The sequence below is a fragment of the Macaca thibetana genome, chromosome 6, assembly GCF_024542745.1.
Source record: "Macaca thibetana thibetana isolate TM-01 chromosome 6, ASM2454274v1, whole genome shotgun sequence".
Taxonomy (NCBI): domain Eukaryota; kingdom Metazoa; phylum Chordata; class Mammalia; order Primates; family Cercopithecidae; genus Macaca; species Macaca thibetana.
In genome coordinates this window covers 111008503-111032137 of record NC_065583.1, presented here as the reverse complement: position 1 = coordinate 111032137, position 23635 = coordinate 111008503, and the positions used below count along the sequence as shown (strand labels likewise).

General features: G+C 41.5%; 1 protein-coding gene across 1 annotated transcript in view; it reads left to right on the top strand.

Annotated features, from left to right (window-relative positions):
* Nucleotides 1–23635, top strand: part of MRPS36 (mitochondrial ribosomal protein S36) — a 587034-nt gene that overhangs the window by 114310 nt on the left and 449089 nt on the right. The gene's annotated exons all lie outside the window — the stretch shown is intronic.

Sequence of the window (23635 nt, the reverse complement as noted above, 5' to 3'; positions counted from 1 at the left end):
GTACAAATCCTGGATTTACCACTTTCTAGCCTGAGACTAGGTCAAGTAACTCAGTTTCTGACCCTGAGCCTCAGTTTCTCCAGCAGCAAAGTGAGGGTAATGACCTTTCGGTACCTTTATAAGGATAAGATCTAAGATATAGAACACCTTTGGTGTAATGTGCTGGCAGGGCATCACTTGGTAGTGGAAGTTTGTGATTAAGCCTGTCTGGAGGGGGGTCACATGTTGTCTCAGACTCTAGCAAGCTCTCATCTTTTCTTTTACTCCTTGAAACAAGCCCAAAGCCTCAGCCTCAGCTTTTCATTTTCTCTCAAAGGTCTCTACTGCTTACCCTGCTTCTAAGGGCTTTTCTCCCCCTTCTCCAAGATGTAAAGGGAAGCATTCACCCCAGCTCTTTTGCTTTCTTGTAGCCTCGGAAAATGTTGACATGGTATTTGTTTTCCTTGTAGAAGTTTACCGCTAAGCACCACTGGGATGGGAGGAAACAAAATTAACAAGATGGGTAAGGCTCAAAGACCACAGAATCCTCACTGTGGTGGTTTGTAGTTTCTAACTCATCTGGGAAGGTGACCCTGGGCTTTTGTCCTCCTGTCACATCTACGTGTGAAGAATGGAATAACTGATGCTTTCTCTTCAGCGCCTCTCCTCTCAGACTGAAGAGAAAGAGAAACATACATGTCTTTGGTCTCCAGAATGCAGTTGGCATCTCCAAGGCCCTGCTCCAGGATGACCCAAAAAAAAAAAAAAAAGTCATTCTCCAGGCCTCTGCCCTGCCCAGGCCAGAACCCCTCGGGCCATTACTTTCTGGTGGTACCACCTGTGTGCCTCCGGGTAGCCTGAACAAGAGGAATTTGTATTTGGGAGAGGAAAATAAAAGTGTGGCCATCAATGAAGAGAGAGAGAGACCCTTAAAAGATACTCTTGAGTTACTTCCCAATTCACCTTCAGGCTGCCACCTGCAAAAGGTCAGATCCCTCCCTCCTTCCCCTGCCACCTTCTCATTTATGATTCTGTTTTAACAACCACAAAACCAAGAAAAAGTCCAACACTTACTATGTTCCAGGCACTGTTCTAAATGCTTACTTGCATTCATTCCCACAACAACCCATAAAGTAGTTGTTATTGCCCATTTTACAGGTAAAGGAATTTAGGCCACAAGAAGACAATTCATCTGCGATCCCACCCTGAGGAAAGGGCAGAGCTGGGATTTGAACCAAGGCCTGTCTGACTCCAGAGCTTGAGTCTTTATAATATTATGCTTTTCCAATAAATCCCTCTCCCCATCTCCCTTAGCAAGGCCCTTCCTAATCCTTTACAGGATCTCCTAATCCTTGGCAGAATACTCCTAGAATGTTTGCCGTGCAGTGAGAAAAGAGTGAGCGCTACCAAACAAATTCCCCAGATTTCTTCTTCTCACTGTAGCTGGAGCAAGATTTCAACAGATATGCCTAGGTTTTAAATGTAGCATTTGGATCTCAACAATGCAATATGACACGCAAAGACCCATGTACTTTGGAACAGGAATTAAAACTGGCCTAGGGAGATGTAGGCAGAAGGCAAGCTGAGGGTGAGGTCGTTGACTCAAGTACTCTCAGCCCTTTATTTGATGCCTGGTGGGCTCAGACCTTGGAACTAATCTCCCTTCTCCTCTAAGCTGATGAGCTTTGTGGGAATCTGTGCATTGCCTTGGAAAGAGGAGTGGTAATAGGAGGTTGGGATGAAGGGGGCTGAAATTTTTTGGAAATTTTATTTTTTCTCCCTTTGTCCACACACTTTTTAATTAGTTTGCTGTCTTTGGGGCCTTGATATTTTTAACAGACAACCATTTTATTTGGCTTTAATTCCCTTCAAGATTCGGTCACCTCTGAGCAAATGGATCAGAGGCTTCTTGAACGCCTTGCAATCTGTAATTCTGGGAAAGAAAATGGTTTTTCTGTATTAGTCGGTGTCTTGTCTTTCTCCCTCCCATAATCCATGCTAAAATAACACTGGGGAGAAGGATGTTTTAACAGACTGGGCCGCAGTGGTCCTGACTACCAGGCTCTTGCTTCCCAGCCCCATTTTAACCTGCCTTTGTTTTCAGCATCTACCTGTACCCAAGCAGGGACAGGCCCCCAGTTGCAGCTGGTGGGGAAAATCTTGGCAGCCACTCCTGTGGAAATAAGCGGCCCTGCTGAGACCATTTTGGCACCACAGTCAGGTCAGAAACAATGCTCTACTCCTGGCTTCATCTCACCTCATGTCCCTTCTCTCCCAGCTGGCTGCTTGGACAGGTCACCTCTCAGCTCACTGTTTACCCAATTCCACTTCAAAGAGAAAATACCTGTTCCTTCTGGTCTAATAAAATTTCATCTGCTTTTCCAGGCCCCAAGACAGGACAAACTTTGGTAAAATTTGCCCAACAGCATGAATCTAAAGCAAAAGAAAAAAAAATTAACATTCTGAATTTTTTAAGCATTTCCTCACCTTATTCAATTAATACTATCAGCACTTCTTTTCTCTTCTTAATTCTAGAAATATTTACTGAGCCACTACAACAAATTGGGTACCATGCTAGGCACTGAAAGGGCACCCATGAATACGGCACAGACCCTAGCCTGAGTGAAGAAATCAACTCAAAGTGGGGGGAAAAAATGCATGGCTAAATAATCTTCACCATATGTAGCTTGCCTGTCATCAGTAATAGTCACCAGACGTTTTCTGCTAAAACACTAAAATAGTCCTACAGTAAGGCATTAATCTCATCTCATAGGCCATATTCAGTCGGCCCTGATCTTGGCTGTTGATTTTCTCACATATCCAGAATCAGAGTAGAGCTGATAATAATGTCTATTAAGATATAGCACGGGTTGGCCGGGCGCGGTGGCTCAAGCCTGTAATCCCAGCACTTTGGGAGGCCGAGACGGGCGGATCACGAGGTCAGGAGATCGAGACCATCCTGGCGAACACGGTGAAACCCCGTCTCTACTAAAAAATACAAAAAACTAGCCGGGCGAGGCGGCGGGCGCCTGTAGTCCCAGGTACTCGGGAGGCTGAGGCAGGAGAATGGCGTAAACCCGGGGGGCGGAGCTTGCAGTGAGCTGAGATCCGGCCACTGCACTCTAGCCCGGGCGACAGAGCCAGACTCCGTCTCAAAAAAAAATAAAATAAATAAGATATAGCACGGCAAAGTGCCTCTTCTAGCAGGCAAGTGTGGAAGAGTTTCCATTACCCTTTGCACGCACTGACAGTTTTTCTGATCCAAAGCAGCTGGGGCCCTGAAAAGACTGAGGGCTGTGTTTCGATTCTTCTTCAATGCCAATGAAGAGCCTTGCCTTTGTGATGACAGTGCTGGCACCTTCTTCTGTGTCCCTCATTGGCACCTTCTTACGTGCCCTTTTTCTGTTTGTTTATGTACATCCTCCTGATAGCAGAAGGGGCTTGAAGACAAAAATCAAATCCACATGGTCTGGGGAAGCAAATATTAGCACAGAGGCCCTCCAGCCCCTGGTCTTCATTGCAGTGGGTGTCCCACAGTGGCTTCAGAGCAATCCTCCATCATGTATGCAGATAATTAATAAAATTTTTTGGAAGGGGTGGGTGTCTCAACAACTGTCAAGGAACTCAGTGAAACAGAGGGAAGGCAGAGCCCCAGCACCTCAAGGAACTTATGGATGTACAGCTGAAGGACCTGCATGCATGAATGCATTCAAGCTCTAAGGCAGAGAGAGAGGGAACTATGCTTTGAGGAGATGAAGGGAAATTATACTTTGGGAATAATGATCACCTACCCACCCCTACCTAATGAGGTAAATACACAGCAGTGCACACAAATTATGTTGGAAAAGATAGAGTAGAATTAAAAAAAAAAAAAAAACCATAGAGATTTGCCACATGCTCTCACTTGCACTGTATTTAATTCTCCTAGCTACCATATGCAGTAGGCCTTTCTATCACCACCATTGTTATGGATGAGAAAACAGAGAGTCAGAAATAGTAACTAATTCACCTGAGAGGCCACAGTGCACAGGGTGAGCATTGCGGCCTGGCATGCACAGCCTCCCGCTGTGCCTGCTGCCTGGGGAGCACAGGCCTGGAGGGTCTGCAGAACAGGACTTCGTGCCATGAAAGTCACATGGAAGACCCCGGCGAGACGGTCAATGAAACGTACATGGACTGGCAGAGGGAGGATTTACTTGACCCAGATGGAAGAAGACAAGGAAAAGGGCAAGAAAAAGAATGTAGAGAAAAGATAGCCAAGGGGTGATCAAAGAACACCTGGTTTTATTTCAGACTTGGTTGCACTTGTGACTGAGACTCTCACCTTTGTTCTCTTGTCCTCATTCATCCTCTCTCCCTCCTTTCTCCTCCCCCCACCCCATATCTGTGTCTGTCTGTCTGTCTCTCTCTCTCTCTCTCTCTCTCTCTCTCTCTCTCTTTCTTCCCTAGAGCTACCTCTGACCTCTCTAGCACCATATACTCACATAGCAGGGCATATAATTATAGTCAGATTTAAATGTAAATCTTCATTTTTTCCTATGGTCTCAGACTTTTAGTAGAGGACCTCAAAAAATTAAAGCCATGGTTCTAAAGATGCTGGACCATCCTTGCAAAACTTACAAGGAAGTGGGGATGTGGATAGGGCCCTAAACCTACCTCTAGTCCATTAAAAAAAAAAATAGCTCAAGTTGAGGGGTTAGGAGAGGGGATGTCTTTGGAGAGAGTTATCAGTGCCCTGTGCATTTCCCACACCCACCCATCCTAACAGAAGAGGCTTGAAGGGGAACCATGTGAGAGCTTGACCTGTGTTCTCTGGAGTTTGAAGGGCATAGAGACTGGTCTGTGGTTCACACTTTCTCTGTTAGAATACACTCCATGCATATATTAAAAGTCTAGTAAATATGTATTGAATGATGGACTAGATGATGAAAGAATGAGTAAGTGAATGAATGAATACTGAAAAGAGTAAAAGTGAGAAGCTGTGACTAGAACTAAAGAGAAGAGATAGGTTTATTAGCTACACAACAGTGACAGAAAGTATATTCGCACACATTGTACACAAGTTTATGGAATGAATGAATACAATGAAGAAACCAAGGCTATGTTGGCTAAATATACCTTTCATCATATTAGACATCCTGGCTAGCAGAAAAGCCCACCATGGCCCAGGTCTTATCCATATTGTCCTTCAAGGGCCCTGGCCTCAAGTCAATCCCTAAAAATGAGACTAGAAAAAATACAGGCAATATCCCATATGAAAGAAATCTCTAGAGTTAAAAGCTATTTGGGTTCTATATCTGGCTGATAAGAGATTCTGATTCCTGAGTCTATTTCTTTGCTTCTGTCCTTCATGTCATTCTTTCTTCTCCTCCAAATTCTTCCTCTTAACCTTAGTCCAGTCTTTGCTTGATAATAACATTTGACAATAGAAGGGAAAGGAAATACCGTCCCACTCATTTCTCTAATCAGCACAGTGAGTGCTTTCTCCATGTGCTGATCTCAGTGTCTCAGCCCGGAGACCCAGGTAAAGTGCCCACTGCTATTCCAGTGATGAGCATCACTTGCCTGTACACTTCAGGACTTCTAACATGGTAAAAATCCTCCGTGTAATTAGGTGGTAAAACTGCATTTATGGTCTATCCTAATGCTCCAGCACAAGTTCCTGAATTACAGACCCTATCTGTGCTCCGCTACTCCCCATAAAAGACAGCATGTGATATGATTTGGCTGTGTCCCCACCTAAATCTTATCTTGAATTGTAGCTCCCATAATGCCTGCATATTGTGAGAGGGACCCAGTGGGAGATAATTGAATCACAGTGGCAGTTTCCCCCATACTGTTCTCATGGTAGTGAATAAGTCTCATGAGATATGATGGTTTTATAAGGGGAAAACCCTTTTGCTTGGCTCTCATTCTCTCTTTTCTGCCGCCATGTAAAACATGCCTTTCACCTTCCACCATGATTATGAGGCCTCCCCAGCCACATGGAGCTGTGAGTCCATTAAATCTCTTTTTCTTTGTAAATTACCCCGTTTCAGATATGTCTTTATCAGCAGCGTGAAAACGGACTAATAGAGCTTACTTCTGGAAACACACTTAACACAGCCACAGCAATGAGAGAGAAGTATGGATGTTCAAATGAACACATACATTTGAAAGACCAGATGCAAAGCAGAATCATCACAGTGGACCTTGAACGCCCTTCCCCAGGATGGATTCCCTAAGCCTCCTGATGCTCTTGTGAAGGAGGAAGATCAAGTCAGGTTCTGAGCAGTGACCAAAACCAAATCCCACCATACTTCCAAGATCCAAGCTATCAAATGAAAGCAGCCAGGGTCACCAAGCATGGCAGTGTGATATGCCGGATCTATTTATCCTGTCCTCTTTGGAATAGGGTGGGATTCCAGGGCAAGGAAATTCCAGAAGGCTCTATATGAGAATCCAAGCCTTTGATACAAATCTGTCACTCCTTGCTTCCCAATGCAAATCTCTCATTACTCCGTCCAAATAACTTTCAAAACCACACAGCTTCCTCTGTGTCTTGCCATAAGAAAATCTGTAAACTGGTACTGGAATAAGCAGTGTACTGAGTACCTTCTCTCTCTATCATTTGGAGAGAAGGAGGCTTGAGCTCATCAGTGGCTCAGTTCCAGGTGTCCCTGAATAGGAAAGGGAGGATCAAAGGGCCAAAAATATTCATTTATGAGGGAAAAGTAGAAGAATTAAATGTGTAGAATATGCCAAATGATGCCTGAAGGGGGATAAGCATACATATAAGCATTTAAGGGTATAATTAAACACCACAAGAAGGGACTTTTTTTTTTTCAGACGCAGTCTTATTCTGCTGCCAGGCTGGAGTGCAGTGGCACGATCTTGGCTCACTGCAACCTCCACCTCCTGGGTTCAAGCAATTCTGTTGCCTCAGCCTCCTGAGTAGCTGGGACTACAGGTGCATGCCACCACACCTGGCTAATTTTTGTACTTTTAGTAGAGATGGGGTTTCAACATGTTGGCCAGGATGGTCTCGATCTCTTGACCTTGTGATCCACCTGCCTCAGTCTCCCAGAGTACTGGGATTACAGGTGTGAGCCACCTTTCCTGGCCGGCTTTTTGTTTTAAAGGTGGTTCAACTGGCTTAACTGGGAGAGACTGAAGGAAAGCAAAGGAAAATCTGAACCAGGTGTTAGGAAAATTCTGCCCTCGACAAGGGCTGCTATACAGAGGGAACAGGCAACAACACAAACTCTAGATGGAAACGTCTATGCTCTAGAATGTGTGTCATGTCTCATTTCCAATCCATTTCTCAGATGCATTTGTTTGGACTTAGAAATATATGCAGTCCCGGTGTCTATATTTTCTACGTACGTTGTTGCCTTTCATGTCTTTGTTCTCTATGTACTTTTTGGCATGTACTCTCCACGGCACAATCTGTAAATGCCCTGGTCTTGCGGTCCTATAGGGCAGCAGGTATGCATCATTTAACAGATCAAACAATCTTAGTAATGGTGATTTTAGGAATAAAATGCCAAACAAAGAATCCCTCCATTTTAGTGACTTCAGTGCCTCAAATAGATTTGAAGTTCTGGAACAGGCCTAAGTGCTTCTCAGTCTTCTCCAAGTACTCTGGAGGGAAGAGGGATCAAGTCAGCTGAATATAGTCAGAAAATATATGTTGACAGTTTTCTCCGGAGATGCACTATATGGCAAGTCCTTCTGGAATTTCTAGATGGAAAGAAATATGTATGGTGAGAACAGCTTTTCTGAGAGTCTTTCGACACATTTATTCCCAGATGGGTTCAGTGCAAAAGTGAAAATCATTTTTTTAAGGAGTGAAGAAATTTCAACAAAGGTTTGGTTTGAATTTAAACTAGAGAGCTAGGCCTCTCCATCATACGAGTGGTTTATGAGGGGCTCTAAGCTTCATTTACAGCTCTTACTAGGCTCATGTTCTACCAGAGAAGGGGCCCTGACCTGGTGGTCTGTAGAGTTTATATCCTTCCCTTATCATTTAAATATCTAGATGACCTTGGATAAATCAACTTTCTACTCTGGATCAGCTTCCTGACATATAAAAGAGGGAATTGGACTAAACTGGTGGGTTTTTTTTTTTTTTAAACCTTTTTTTTAGGCAGCAGAGGCCCTTTTTAAATATAATATTACATAAAAATCCAATAATAGAAGATAAAAATGCAACCTTTCTGATTAAGGCAAATGGAATACCCAGAGCTTTGACCCCCACCCCCATACCCCCCACTGTAGATCCTAACCCTCAGTCCCCTCTCAGGAACCCCTGGGGCACCTCCAGGGGACAGTATCCCTCTCCAAAAAGAATATTTTAGAAGCCACTGGATTCCATGCTCCCTCAGAACTTTTTCAACTCTAGTTCCTTATGAGTTTAAATGACAGCAAGCAAAGAAACAAGCCAGGCAGGAGTGACACAGCTGATCATAAGGCAACAAATTAAAATGACTACAAAGTTGGTGGTTCAAAATCTCCTTGAAGATTCAAAATCTAAGAAAAACAAACCCAGAAGAGCACTGTGTGAGCGTGAACAGAAACAAGGAAGTCAGCATCCTCAGTCTCTCTCTCTCTCTCCCCCCTTCCCTTCCCATGCCCTGCTTCCCCTTCTCTCTTCCTCCTTCCTCCTTTCTCCCTCCTTCTCCCCTCAGCCCAGTGAGACTCCAAAGGCCTGAAGTCATGTCTCATGAGAAATAACCAAACGAAATATACATTCAGGAACTGGAGCCAGGTAAGCCAAGGACTTAGAGAGTAGAGACACAGGGAGGCTTTAAACCAAGCACAGAGGATGAACCAGGAGGGAGTTCAGCTGCCCTCTGGATTTCTGGTGCCTGCAGCCTCAGGTGTGAATGTGCTGGGAAGAGGAGGATGCCCAGGGGAACCCCGAGCAGAGAAGTCTGAAGGCTTCTCCTCAAGGCCCCACCCCATCAATTTAGGCTGGCTTCACAGGAAGAGACTGCTCATTAATCAGTCACTCAGCCTGAAGATGATTCTCCTACACACATTTGTTGGGCATGTCCAACCCCTCAGAAGACAATTTGGTAGCATCTATCAAAGTCCAAAATATGCAAACCATATGACACAGCCATTCTACTTCAAGTGGACTGTCTTACAGGTAGACTGGCATATGTGCACAAAAATATCTCCACAACAACTTTCATTGCAGCATGTTTGCAATCACAAAAGACTGGAAACTGCCTAAGTATTGATTGACTGAGATGAGATCAATATATTTAGGTTTGCTCATACAATGAAATACTCTGTAGCCATTAAAAAGAATGAGTCAACTTTATACTGATGACAAGGAAAGAGCTGTAATATCAAATGTTAAGGAAAAAAAGCCAAGTGTACATATTGTGTACAATGTGGTATTTTGTGTCCTATGTAAAAAAAGATATGTACACATATATGCGTGCATTTTCAGAGATTATTTGTAAAAGAATATACACAAAATGATAACAATGATTACTTTTAGGGAAAGAACTCGAGGTGGGTGATGGGGAGCTATGTCTGGAAGCAAAAAAGCTTTCTTTAAATGCCCATTCATATACTGATTCAATTTCTTTCTAATGTGCATATTGCATTTAAAACAAAACAAAAACAAAAATGTGTGCTAGAACAAATCCTGTCAAACTGATTTAGCATTCAACAAACCATTGTATACTTTAAGAGTCCAAAAGTCAACCAACTGTTCATCGGAAACTAGAATCAAATTGTGAAACTGGCTGGATCATTAAAACCTTTACTGAAAACCAGTTTGACAGTGGTGTGCAATGAAAAGTCCTGGACTCAAGGGCAGGACATCTGGTTTCTGGCGGTGTCCTCATCACCTTGAACAAATTACATATGCTCTCTTGACCTATTTTTTCATCCATAGAATGACTGCATTGGCTGGGTGATCTTGTAGCTTCCTTTCTTCCTGTAAGATGCGCAATGTCTGACATGTTATAAACTTCTAAGATGTGCAGTGTCTGATGTATTAGGCCCTTCTTGCATTGCCATAAAGAAATACCTGAGGCTGGTTAATTCATAAAGAAAAGAGGTTTAATTGACTCATAGTTCTGCAGGCTGTACAAGCATTGTACCAGCATCTGCTCAGCTTCAGGGGAGGTCATTTTACTCATGGCATAAGGCAAGCAGGAGCAAGCACTTCACATAGCAAAAGCAGGAGCAAGAGAGACAGGGGAGCAAGGCCACACTTTTAAACAAGGAGATCTGATAAGAACTCACTCACTGTGGTTAGGACAGCACCAAGCTATTAGGGATCCACCCCCTTGACCCAAACATCTCCCACCAGGTCCCCCCTTCGACTCTGAGAATTACATCTCAACATGAGATTTCAAGGAGACATCCAAACTATATCATCTGTTCATAAATTTGAGCTTTGGAATTCTAATTTCAGCCCCACCAACCTATTACTTGTGTGACAGTGGGCAACATATTCAATCTTTCAAACTTAAATTTCCTGGCCAGGCATGGTGTCTCATGCCTGTAATCCCAGCATTTTGGGAGGCCAAGGTAGATGGATCACCTGAGGTCAGGAGTTCAAGACTAGCCTGGCCAACATGGTGAAAAATACAAAAATTAGCTGGGTATGGGGGTACACGCCTGTACTTCCAGCTACTTAGGAGGCTGAGGCAGGAAAATCCCTTGAACCTGGGAGGTGGAAGTTGTAGTGAGATGAGATCACGACATTGCACTCCAGCCTGGGCGACAGAGAGAGACTCCGCCTCAAAAAAATTTGTTCTTATTTGGAAAACACAGATATTTCTGCTTCATTGAGTTTTGGGGAATTGAACAGGAGACAGCTCTAAAGCACTTAGCACAGGGACACTCTCTGTCTGGTATGCTCATCCCAGATATCTTCAACTGAGAGTTCCTAGCTCAAATGTCACCTTCCGTGACCACCTGATGGAAATCGGCCTCCCTGGTTATTCTCTATCACACCACCTTGTTTTCTTCCTTTATTATAAAAGTCACAATTTTTAATTACCTTGAACGTTTGTTTATTTTTCTCACTCCAACCAGAATGTAAGGTCCATGAGGTTAGTGATTTTATTTGTTGTGCTCACCACTCTGTCTCACCCCTAACACAGTGGCAAGCTCACAAAAATTTGTTGAATGAATAAATTTTTAAAATACTGTGTTAGCTACTAGCTGCTGTTGATCCTCTCAATAGCTCCATGCCGGGGAGACTAATGATATCACTCTCCTAGAGTGGTTGTGAGGATTACTAATCCCACTTTATGGAAGCTCAGAGCACTTAAGCAGTATGCCCAAAGTTATCTAGTTCATAAGTGGCAGAGCCAACATAGAAACCCATCCATTTTTTTACCCCAAATTCTGTTCCCTTAAACAGTGGACTATTCTAAGACAGAAATCTCTCGACTGGAGTTCATACTTACAACTCCTGCCTGGTTCCTAATGACATGCCTCAAACGACAATCATGTTCAACCTTTCAATTCTACATTGCCTGAAACAGCACTAATGGGAAATCCTGTAATGAATGGGAAATCTCACTAATCTACGCCATAACACATTTCTCCCCTGCAGTCCCCTCCTGCCAACACTTTAAAGATCTTTGCTGGAGGCAGAAAACCGAAGATATTCTTGAGCCATTCAACAACACTTTGAAACATCCCCGTTGAAACTCAGAATTATTCACAATCACCAAAGAGCAAAAGTGGCTAGTTGTCATCTGAATATCACCAAAGTCAAAAGAAGTGGTCACACAGGAAGTCTTATTACATTTGGAGAAGGCAACAGAAGCAACTGAAAAGAAACATTAACATCTTAGAGGCTGATTAATGGCTCACTATGTTGTCATTTTGAGGTTATGTAAAGTTTATGAGCAATGCTTGCCTTAATGCTGTTATTGTTATTGAGCTATTCAGCAATTGTAAAATTCCTGGCTATAAAGCACACAAAAATACAAGTAGCTGTAAATAACTCCTTTGTTTTTAGATAGAAGCTCTACCATTGTTAAGCAGAAAAAATCTTTTAGACACAAAGCTTTGGAGAGAAAGAGAGAGATGTAAACATTGTCTTGGCCAAGGCACCAGTAATAGGTAGCATTGCCCCGAGAAGAGCCAATCACAGAATAAGCAAGCACCTGTTTTTGATTAACCAGTTACACACATGTTCAGAGGTAGATGGCTTTGAATCCTAGGTTGAAACCATTCAGTTAGAAAAAGCTTCCACATTTCTGTTTTGCTCTTTTACAAGGGAATGGGAAAATAATCATGTCTGTATGTGTATATATAGATAGGTTGGTGCACAAGTAACTGCAGTTTTTGCCGTTACTTTCATGGCAAAAACCGCAATTACTTGGGCACCAACCTAATACTTTCATTCTCCAGTGAACAAGAACTATGGCTTTGTCTTTACAAGTCAATTCATTCAAAATCTGTACTTAGGCCAAACGTGGTAGCTCATGCCTGTAATCTCAACACTTTGAGAAGCTGAGGCAGGACGATCACTTGAGCCCAGGCATTCGAGGCTACAGGGAGCCATGATTGCACCACTGCACTCCAGCTAGGTGACAGAGTGAGACCCCATCTCTAAAAAAAATAAACTCACACACACACAATAAGAACAGCCAAATCTGTACTTAATTCCATCTCCAAAGAAATCAAACTGGTTTTGATTTTTTTTTTTTTTTTTTCCCAGACAGGGTCTGGCTCTGTCATCAAGGCTGGAGTACAATGGCACAATCTCAGCTCACTGCAACTGCCACCTCCTGGGCTCAAGAGATCCTCCCACCGCAGCCTCCTAAGTAGCTGTGACCACAAGCACACATCACCATGCCTGGCTAACTTTTTGTATTTTTGGTAGAGATAGGGCTTTGCCATGTCGCCCAGGCTGGTCTTGAACTCCTGAGCTTAAGCAAGCCACCTGCCTCGGCCTCCCAAAATGTTGGGATTACAGGCATAAGCCACCACACCCAGCTTGGTTTTTACTTCTGTAGATTTTTCGTCCTATAAAAAAAAAACACAGTTCAATAGGATGTTATTTTGTACACATATAAATATGGTCACCAGTAGGAGCCATACATACAAATTATACAGATTCAAGCCACAAAATACACTGGCATTTCAATTAAATGGGTCTTTCAAGGACAGAGATCTTTAGTAACTAAAGAAAATGTCAAACAGCAACTAGTAGCTAAAATATACTATGATAGTGTTTTTCAAAATGTGGTCTGTGAACCACTTTTCTCACAAATGTCTGGAAAACATCTGAAAGCACAAATTTCCAAGCCACGCCCTAGTCCTAGAATTCCATGAAAGGCATCCATTACTACTATGGTACAAAAACAGGAACAAACAAAAACCCCTTCCCAGAGGGTGAATCTTTTACCCTCTAAGGTTTGAGAACTATGGGATTGTAAAAATGAGGATACCTGTTCAGGCCAAGGGAACTAGGCTTTTCACATCACACAATGTAAAGCAGGTTGTAGACGAAACCAAAGAAGGGGATTATTTCTACTTTGGTGAAAGCAAAAAGAGAAAATTACATGGAGAATTATCAAAACTATAGCTTAAAGACATCTCATTCCACCTTTTCTTTCTCTTTCTTCAATAACACAGAGGGAGACTTTTTCAAAAGAGCAGAAAGCCTCACACCTTATGCTCTAGGAAATACATGGTCATTTCATGTACATAAAAACTAGTAAACAGTACAAAAAAAAAAAAGCAGAATTGAATACATAGAAAAACAAACAAGTTCTGGACATTGATTTATAAAACAATAATTTATTAGTAATCATTTTCAGTTTGAGCCGTATAGGGTCATCCAAGTAGAGTTTTCCTGTGGGCAGCTAAATATCCTGATCTCAAGCTCAAGGAGTAGTCTGGAGTAAACAGCATGAAAGTGACACTAGAAGCCTTGAATATAGAGGATATAGAATGGCAGAAGAATGAGCACAGAACCTTTGGAAACATCAGAAAGAAAAGTCTGCAAGTTCAAATAACGGATAATGAAGATGACTTAGGAAGAAGAGCTGAGAAAGTGACATGATGAAAACCAAAGAAAAAATGTAAATAAAAAGGAATGGTCAACAGTGTAAAATACAAAAGAGAGAACATGTAATATAAATCCAAAACGTCACTGCTGCATTTGACAACTGGGTCACTGGTAATCTCTGTAAGAGATGCTTTCATATACTACTATAGTATGAAGCCACATTGCAGAGAATTGAGGAGCAGCAGAGAGATGAAAGAGTCAAGACAGCTGGTGGGAACAATACTTTGAAGATGTTTGGCTGGAAAGGAAGAAGGTGTAGTGTTAGGAGAGGGATTTTAAAGAAAAAATAGAAAGGCACTTATACACCAAGAGAAACAATTAGGGAAGAGGAAAAAAAAAAGATATAGAATGAAATGAGAATCATTTGTGGACAAGCTCTTAGAGAAAAAAGAAGTGTATTAGCCAGCTTGGGCTACTAACAAAAATCCAGAGACGATGTGGTTTAAACAATAGATGTTTATTTCTCACAGTTCTGGAAGATGGCAAGTCCAAGATCAAGTTGCTGGCAGATTCAGTTCCTGGTGAGGGCTCTCTTTCTGGCATTCAAATGGCTGGCTTCTTGCTGTATCCTCACATGAAGAAGAAAAAGAGGGCTTTGGCCTCCTCCTGTTCTTAAAAGGACACTAATCACAACTACCCAAAGTGATCTACAGATTCGATGTAATTCTTATCAAAATACCTATGACATTCTTCACAGAAGTAGAAAAAAAAAATCTAAAATTCATACGGAACCACAAAAAAAAAAAAAAACCAAATAGCCAAAGTTATCCTGAGCAAAAGGAACAAAGCTAGAGGCATCACACTACCAGACTTCAAAATACACTACAAATTAGAGTAACCAAAGCAGTACAGTGTTGACATAAAGACACATAGACCAATGGAACAGAATAGAAAACTCAGATACAAATCCACATATTTACAGCCGACTGATTTTCAATGCAGGCACCAAAAACATACATTGGAGAAAGAACAGTGTCCTCAATAAATGGTGATGGGAAAACTAAATGTTCATATGCAGAAGAATGAAACTAGATCCTGTATCTTTCATGTATACAAAGGTTAACTCAAAGTGGATTAAATACTCAAATGTAAGACCCAAAACTATGAAACTACTAGAACAGAGGAAATTCTTCAGAACATTGTTCTGGACAAAGATTTTTTTGATAAGACCTCAAATGCATAGGCAACAAAAGCAAAAATAAACAGGATTATATCAAGCTAAAAATCTCCTGCACAGCAAAGGAAACAATCAACAGATCGAAAAGACAGCCTACAGAATGGGAGAAAATATTTGCAGACTATCCACTCAACAAGGGATTAAAATCCAGAATATGCAAGAAACACAAACAACTCAACAGCAAAACACACACACACACACACACACACACACAAATAATTTGATTTAAAAATGGGCAAAAGACCTGAATAGACATTTCTCAAGAGAAGACATACAAATGGCCAACAGGTATATGAAAAAATTTTCAACATCACTAATCATCAGGGAAATGCACATCAAAATCATAATAAGATATCATCTCACCCCAGTTAAAATAGTTATTATCAAAAAGAAAAAATAAATTCTGGTAAGAATGCAGAGAAAATTCTTACATTCTGTTGATGGGAATGCAAATTAGTACAGCCATTATGGAAAAATACATGGGGGTTTCTAAAAATACATCTATCATATTAACCAACTATTCTACTACTGGGTGTATATCCAAAGGAAAGTAAATCTGTATGTAGAAGACATATTTACACTCCCATATTTATATTGCAGCGCTATTCACAATAATGAAGATATGAAATCAACATAACTGTCCATCAACAAATGAATGCATAAAGAAAATGTGGTACGTATACACAATGGAATTCTATTCAGCCACTAAAAAGAAAGAAATCCTGTCGTTTGCAACAACATGGATGGAACTGTACATCATTATGTTAAGTGAAATAAGCCAGCCACAAAAAAACAAATACTACATATGTTCAATCATATGTGGGAGCTAAAAGAGTTAATCTCATAGAATTAGAGAGTAGAGTAGCGGCTACCAGAGACTGGGAAGGGTGGGGGGAAGGAGAATAGGGAAATGTTTGTTAACAGGTACAAAATTACAATTAGACTGGAGAAATAAATTCTAATGTTCTCTAGCATGATGGCATGACTATAGTTCACAATAATTTATTATGTTTCAAATAGCAGAAGAGAAGATTTCAAATGTTTCCAACACCAAAAAATGATAAATACTTGAGGTGGTGAATATCCCAATTACTCTAATTTGATCATTACACATTGTATGCATGTATCAAATTATCTCATGTATACCATAAATATGCACATTTATGTATCAATTAAATTTTTTAATAAAAAATCTTTTAAAAGGACACTAATTTCATCATGGAGGCGCCACCCTCATCATCTCTTCTAAACCTAATCACCTCGCTAAGGTCCCATCTCCAAATACACTGGAGATGCATGCTGAAGCCCTAAACATTAGGGTTTAAGGATTCAACAAATGAATTTTGGAGGAGCACAAACATTAGTCCATAACAAGGAGGATGTGTGATATGAAGCATGAGGGAAGAATTGCCTTTAAACAGGAAAGGCAAATTTTGCTTGTATACTAGATTCAAGGCTACAGGAAAGTCAGGCACAGATAACTGCAGGTTAAGAGGGAAGGAGAGAAATGGGTAAGGTCACAATTAATAATGTCAATGTCCCCTATGAAATAGAAAAAATAAGGTGTCTATTTAGACATAAAGTGGTGGGATTAGAATAGAACTGCTTGAGCAGATTAGAGGACTGAGAATGGCTATCATAGGACATGGAAACAAAAACTTACCTGGGCAAGAGAAAGGACTGATAAGCTGAGTTGAGATCCACTTAAAGTCTGAGATCACAAACTATTAGCAGGACCAAATGACAAGGTTATTCAATTTTCTCCAGCAGTACTTAGTATCCTGGCAATAGAAGTAGAGAAGGTCCTGACGGCAAGCACCTTAAGTAGGATAGAGGTGAAGGTCATAGAATACAAAAAGACTAAATAATTCTAGGAGGCAATGTTAAATAGAAATTGAAATAAATCAAGACTTGGAGCAAAAAATAACTCATAAGCCAAGTTGCACAGTCCTCATAAGTGTTTGATACAAAGTCTTCATAAAACCAACATTTATGATAAGGAGTGGGGAAAGTGGAATAGCTAGATTGCATAAAATCCAAAGGAAAAGAAATGTTTGCATGGGGATCTAAGAGAAATGGTTTAGTACAACACATAGAAATACAAACCCCTTCCTTGGCCCAGTAATGTGCAGAATATGAAGGAATGGCCTTCCTGGCCTCAAAAGGGCCACTAGGAATCAGGTTCCAAGGAGGAATAAATTTTGGTTAAAGCAAGGAGTGAAGAAAATGTTCTGTAAGAAACCTGGAATATAGGAAAGTTAATTTAAAATACAGTGAGGCTCAGCTGGGGCAGTAGAGGGCTAGGGAGGGAAGAAACAAAATGGGTCAGTGAGGAAGGAGTCCATGACAATGGGCAAGTGGGTGAAAGTTCAAAAGGATGTTCTTGTTCTCAGCCCCCACTCCATTTGATTCTGGCCAACTTTTAAGCCTATGGTGTGCCCCTCCCTATCTGGCTTTAGCCCTACCATTGCCCCTTCATCATGACTGACCTTAGCTTCCTAGCTTAGATGGTAAGGCTTTTTTTCCTGCATGTTCCTGGCTACCCAGTCCAGCCTCGACCCACCAGGGTCCCCTGTTTCCAACAATCTCAGGATCTGAGTCCTGTTCTTTGTCCACCATCCTTCCTTGACTTTTTTTTAATTATTATTACAATCTACGCTCCAAATTTTATCTTGTCCTCGTCCCTGAAATATAATCCTGATCTCTGACCAAATTTCCCTGGAACACACCGCATTCAACTCAACAGAGGCCTGCCTCAGAATGGCTTCCCACAAATGTATCCTTAGGACTGTTGGCACAACCCCACACACATTCAAAGGACCATAAATGATGCCCTTTCCTGTATCCTGTTGAGCTGTAGCTCATTGCCTTACATCCAATACCCTTCAAGGATTTTTTTTTCTCTCCTTTATTCGGCCTTCTAGCACCCATGGGGCAAAGATGTGAATCCCATGCTAACTATGACATTGAAGGAACCAGAGTAAGTCACTGCAATATAATCTATCAGGTATTGGAGACAAAATGAAACTCAAGGGATGTGGCCAGGACATTGAATTGTGTCAGGAATTGGGTGAGGAAGGTAATAAGTGTGTATAGTCAGATATGTGCCACAGGCTTTAGGAAGGCAGAGTTCAAATCCTAAGATACCAACGTGATCACATTGTCTGAGACTCTTGATAGACAAGAATGAGCAAGAGGACTAGGAAACTTCTAAAAAACTAAATTCCAACAAGACAATTACAGATGCATGTCAACACACAGACAAGCAAATTGTGAAAGAAAAACACAAATGGCCATAAACATGAAAAGTGTTAAAAATTATTAGCAATGAAAAAATGCAGATTATAACAAGACATGATTTTTTTTTACCTAGACAATTGACTGAACATTTTAGATTGTTGTGTTGAGAAGAATGCCAGGAAATCAGCAATGGTACTCTTAAATACTACTGATGGAAGTGTGCACTGTCATCTCCTTTTCAGAAAGCAAATTAGTGCCAGGCACGGTGGCTCACACCTGTAATCACAGCACTTTGGGAGGCTGAGTCAGGTGGATCACTTGAGGTCAGGAGTTTGAGACCATCCTGGCCAGTATGGCGAAACCCCATCTTTATTTAAAATACAAAAAATAAAAAAATCAGCCAGGCATGGTGGCATGTACCCGTAGTCCCAGCTACTTGGGAGGCTGAGGCAGGAAAATGCTTGAGCCCGGGGGGAGAGGTTGCAGTGAGCTGAGATCGTGCCATTGCACTCCAGCCTGGGCAACAGAGCAAGACTCCATCAAAGAAAAGAAAAGAAAAGAAGAAAAAAAAAAAAGAAGAAGGAAGGAAGAAAGGAAGGAAGGAAGGAGGGAGGGGGGGAGGGAGGGAGGGAGGGAAGGAAGGAAGGAGCGAGCAAGCAAATTAGCAATATGTGTCAGAAGCTTGAAAATAATTTGTAGTCATTAAGAATAATGTTCTAAAAGAAAAAACAACATGAGAAACAATCATAGTATATTTATACGTGAAAAAAGTTTACAAAATGTCATACGTGGTATGATCCCAAATTGGTAATGACAGTGTATACTTACATAGATCCATGCACACATATACATACACACATATAATGTTTGTACAGATATGCATAGAAAAATGACTGAACGACACCAAGCAAAGTGTTAATATTAATTATCTCTGAATCATGGAATTTTGGTAATTTTTTTCTCCTGGATGAGTCTCTCTACTTTCAAATTTTCTACAATGTAAATTGAATATCTTTGCATTCAGAGGAAAAAAATGTTTAAGTTGATATTTTAGTAAAGAAAGAATAAGAAAGACAAGTTTACATCCTGATAGGAAAAAAGGGGGAGCAGGGGAGAGAAAAGATACTTCCAGAGGACAATACGGATACGAAGGGAAGTTACTAATATACTGAGGCCTTTAAAAATAATTCAAAAGTTGAAGAAAAGAGGACACACCCAGAGATGATTATAAAATGCTGAAACACAGGGTCAGGAGGTAGAAGCCCAAAGTAAGCTCAGGCTTGCACTGAATGGAATGAAAACAAAAAGGACCATTTTACTTACGTTTAGTCTAAGAAGAACAAAAATGGTCTAAGTGCTGTTGGGACAAATGGAGTGAAACTAATAACAACTTGTATTTCCCACCCCATGCAAACATGATAATAACAATAAACACAAAATAGTATTCCCTTGGCTTCGACTCTACCCATTCCGCAGAATTTCTAACATATGCACACACACACACACACATACACACACACACACACACATACACACACACACACACTCACCCTTCACAAAGTTCCCTTCATATGGCTTTAGGAATGAATCCCTAAGGGTAAATAAAGATAATACCAAATCATCCAGGTTTCCTTGCTGTACTTACCATTTTTTTCTTTCTTATTCTAACTCCATGTTTAGAATTCTCAAGTTATGGTCAACAACACCCAAGGTGAGAGCTACTACTGTTGCTAAAAGAGCAACCACCACTGTCGAGCTCTCTCCTGACAACACTAATGCCTACTCGAAGTTTGCATTCTCAAAGTCCCACAAAATCTACTGAGAAATAGTCCTTTCAGCATTTACCTGCTTTTGTAATGGCCTCCTCACCCCTGGACGCTGGTGTGATCTCCCGGGGTCTAGATCAGAGGACAGTTGCAGTGACACATGTTAGGCTGTTCTCAGAATCGCCGTTCCTTCTGATAACTGGCCGTTCTCCTGGACCAACTTCTTGGCCTCCACTCTCATTTCTTTCTGTTCTTTCTGGTAATTCTATCCCTGAAAAGTCCTCAGACCTTCAAGTCAAACAGCCCTGTCAGACTGGCCCCACGTTACTCTGGGCAAACAGGCTCACCTCTGACTTCTAGGACAACTGCTCTTTGGGCTACAGCCGGGATTCTTGCTATGCTAATGGAGAACAGCAGAAACAATGACACTTCTGCTCCAATTTTGCTTCTAGCTTCTTTGTCAAAAAAGAGCTTCTGTAATTGGTGGGATAAATCTCACTCAGAGGGAATTAAAACCCAAGGTAAGTGAAGAGATCATGAGATGTTACCTAGCTGTTCAGAATCAGTTATGGACCCTGGCTCCGACACATCACAAACTTCTTTTGTGAAAATCTGCAGATAAAATGACCATGATCAATAACCAGTGAGGAACCTCAGAGAACCACAGAAGAGGTGCTAGGGATAGCCAGTCCCATTTCTGACCAGAGAAAAGAAAAAAAAGTCTAAAAATGAGAAACGGTGAATTTGTTCACCACACAGGCAATCGTCTAGACTTTTTTTTTAATGTAGTAGCTATGCATCTCAATCCACTGACTAAAGAGCACAAGAAATATAACTTCCTTGATTTTCTATAACAACTTAATTTCTCAGTCTGCACCCTTATTTCCAGGCTAATGGAAAACCTTAACCTCAGTCCCTCTGGGGACTGCTCCATGATCCCTGAATCTTCTGCAGAGCCAAGATGTGAGAAACAGGGGAATCAGATCCTCTAGTTTCCTCTGAGACATCCCTTGTCCCTGTCCTTGTGGCTTCTTTGTATCCAAAAATGCTCATCTCTCAAGAGAAAAAAAAAAGCGTTGGTCACCAAAAATTACTCCTGCTGCGCTAGCTTCATTGCATGTTTTCTAATAGGATTATAATCATGGTATCTCCAGTGTACCAAGATTTCAACAGAATAATTTAAAAGGTTATTTTGATGTTTCTGAAAAAAATGGATAAATGATATCTGGATGCTGGTATAGTCAATATATTTATAACCTAGTGAACCATGATAAAAGATAAGACACAGTCTAGTGCAGTTGCTAAGAGCCCAGATTCTAAAGCCTGACTGTCTAGATTCAAATACCATCTATTTCACTGCTAGATAGCCCCAAGGAAAAGTGCTTAAACTTTCTGCACCTCAGTTTTCTTATATATAAAAGTGGGGATAATGATTTTAACATAGTGACAGGGATTATTAGTGTTCACTAAATATTTAGTGCTCTATCGGCTCTGGTACATTTAGATGAGGTCATGTGACTCATACAGGCCAATGGAATGTGTGTTGAAGTGATAGGAGCCAGTTCCCATCTTGGTCCTTAAAAACATCCACCAGGTTCTTCCTCCAACTCTCTCTCTCTCTCTGTCTCTCCCTCTCACTCACACACACTTTGCAAAGGCAGCCTTGCCAGCCACATGTACAAGATGGAAGCAGCCTAGATTCCCACAGCACCACTTGGAGGACACTGCCACACTGGAAAGCCAACCGACCCTGAAATATGATGTGAATGAGAAATAAATGTTTATTGTGTGAAGCCATTGAGATTCTGAGGTTTATCTACTGAGGTTGGTAGAGCTAATTATTCTGCCCAATAGGATAGTACAGAACTCAATCAATGCCTGCCACATGAAGTACACTCAATAAATGCAAGTAATATTTGGCATCATCTTCATCATCATTATTGGAAAGAACATTTAGGTTTCAGAATATTTGGGATTAAATGCTAATTTGTGTTGATGAAAAGAGTCAAACTCTGTAAAATATTTGCAGAGATTTATTCTGGGCCAAATGTGAGTGACCATGGCCCGTAAACACGACCCCCAGGAGGTCCTGAGAACACGTGCCCAAGGCGATCAGGGTGCAGCTTGGATTTATATACATTTGGGAGACATGAGACTTCAATCAAATACATTTAAAACAAACATTGGTTAGGTCCAGAAAGGCGGGACAACTCAAAGCTGGTGGGGGTATGGGGGCACAGCGGAAGTTCTTTAAAGTTATATTTCAGGTTATAGGTATATTTAAATTTTTTCTGGTTGGCAATTGGTTGAGTTTATCTAAAGACCTGAGCTCAATAGAAAGGAAATGTCTGGGTTGCAATAAGAGGCTGTGGAGACCAAAGTCTTATCATGCGGATGAAGCCTCCAGGCAGCAGGCTTCAGCAAAAATAGATTATAAAGGTTTCTTATCAAACTTAAGGTCTATGTTGATGTTAATGCCAGAGAGGTGTGATGTGGCATGTTCAACCCCCACTTCCCAACATGGCCTGAACCAATCTCTCAGGTTAAATTTTAAGAGCTCCCTGGCCAAGGAGGAGGAAGTTCATTCAGATGGCTGGGGGACCTTAGAATTTTATTTGCGGTTTATACTTGCCACTTGCTAGTGATGAGATGACACTTCATGTCTCAGGATTTAATTTGGTAAATAGAGAAAGCAACACTTTTCTCTCAAGGTTGTGGCAATTGACACAGAGAGATGTGAAGACACTTTGGGAACTGTTACACAAATGATAAATACTTTTACAACATGACTTAGTGTTTCTAATTATTCACTGCCACTCATTCCATGTGAGTTCTGGAGTGTTCCTGCACGAGTATGCACCCTCCTCCCATTGATGCTGGGATGGGTCACGTGATTTGCTTTGGCCAACAGGGGGTGAGGGGACTTGCATATTTGAGCAGAAGCTTACAAACCATTGTGTGTGTATGAATTAGTGAAACAGGAGAGTTCCCTGACCCCCTCGCAGGACATGTGATGGGGTGTGGCTCATATGTTCAGCTGCTGCACACTCAAACCCCTTATGGGAAGGGGAGCACACAGACAGGCAGATGCAGGAGCCAGGGTGAGCACTTTTGGGCTCCGGCCCTATGGTAGCATCTACAGGTGGGTGCCTGCAACTCCTGAAGCCCCAGTGAGAATGTTACAGTCCTCCTTTAGCTCTCCCGATGGCTAAAATGTTAATCAGTTTAGTGCCTTCTTCTACCCAGGCCCTTGTCCAGTGTCCGGAAAGAATCAGGTCACACACAGACTCAAAGGATGGTAAATGCAGGGGTTTTATTGAGTGGTAGAGGTAGCTCTCAGTGGGATGGACTGGGGATCTGGAAAGGGGATGGAGTGGAAACATAATCTTCTCCTGGAGTTTGGCTATCCCACGACCAATCTCCTCTCTG